At 35.4% G+C, this 1,003-nt stretch overlaps 1 non-coding gene across 1 annotated transcript; it reads right to left on the reverse strand.

Moving 5' to 3' along the window:
• Nucleotides 1-312: 312 nt before the first annotated feature.
• Trnah-gug lies at nucleotides 313-384 on the reverse strand. The gene has a single exon. It is a non-coding gene; the product is annotated as a tRNA-His (tRNA).
• Between the last annotated feature and the right edge of the window lie 619 nt (nucleotides 385-1,003).

Raw genomic sequence — 1,003 nt, forward strand, 5'->3', positions numbered from 1 at the left:
AGACTTGGTAAAATATGAAAAACAGACGTCCTCATTAATCTTGTAGGAGTATTGTTTCTATAATTTAGCTTTACTACTTAAAAAAACAACCATATTAATAAAATAAAAATAAAAAAATAAAAAATAAATAAACAAAAAAATATATCAATATTTAAAAGAGTTTAAGAAAGCTTAATTATCAATAATTGATCTTAGTTTCTACAAACTATTAGTCTACAACTAGGAAAAGCAATAATAAATGTGTGTTTGTGTACCCAGGGAGGACGTCTTTTCGTAAAAAAAAAGTAAAGCTCCGCCGTAACAGCTATTCGCTGCCGTGACCAGGATTCGAACCTGGGTTACTACGGCCACAACGTAGGGTCCTAACCACTAGACGATCACGGCTATCGGAGCGGGTGAGAGAATCCGCAAAATACCTCTTAACATTCATCTCGAGTGAAAGTCATTGCGCTTATTAGTTACGGTAACGAGAACTTGCATCACAAAACGCTACACTTTTGGACATTTTTTGTCTTACTATCGCTATATAACACTGATAAATTCAAGTGAAAGAAAGATCTTTAAATTTGTTTTCTCAAAGTGGATTTTAAATTTAGTCGTATTACGACACTAATTTAGATATTTTTGCGATTTTGGCAATAAACGTATCAGCTCCGATAGCCGTGATCGTCTAGTGGTTAGGACCCTACGTTGTGGCCGTAGTAACCCAGTTTCGAATCCTGGTCACGGCAGCGTACAGCTGTCATGGCGGAGTAAATTTTTTATCCACAAGATGATGTTATGAAAAATATTATTTTGAAGAACACATTATATATAGTAGCCCAACTCTATTTTTATAATATTTTATGATTAAGTGCTTATATAAGCTCTATGGTTACGGCATCAAAGAATATAGACATCCTCTCTCTTCCCGTGGGTGTCGTAAGAAGCGACTAAAGGATAATACAGTTCTACTACCACCTTGGCACTTTTAAACTGACCGATGGCGGGATAACCATCCAAC

Source organism: Melitaea cinxia, chromosome 1 (assembly GCF_905220565.1).
Source record: "Melitaea cinxia chromosome 1, ilMelCinx1.1, whole genome shotgun sequence".
NCBI lineage: Eukaryota > Metazoa > Arthropoda > Insecta > Lepidoptera > Nymphalidae > Melitaea > Melitaea cinxia.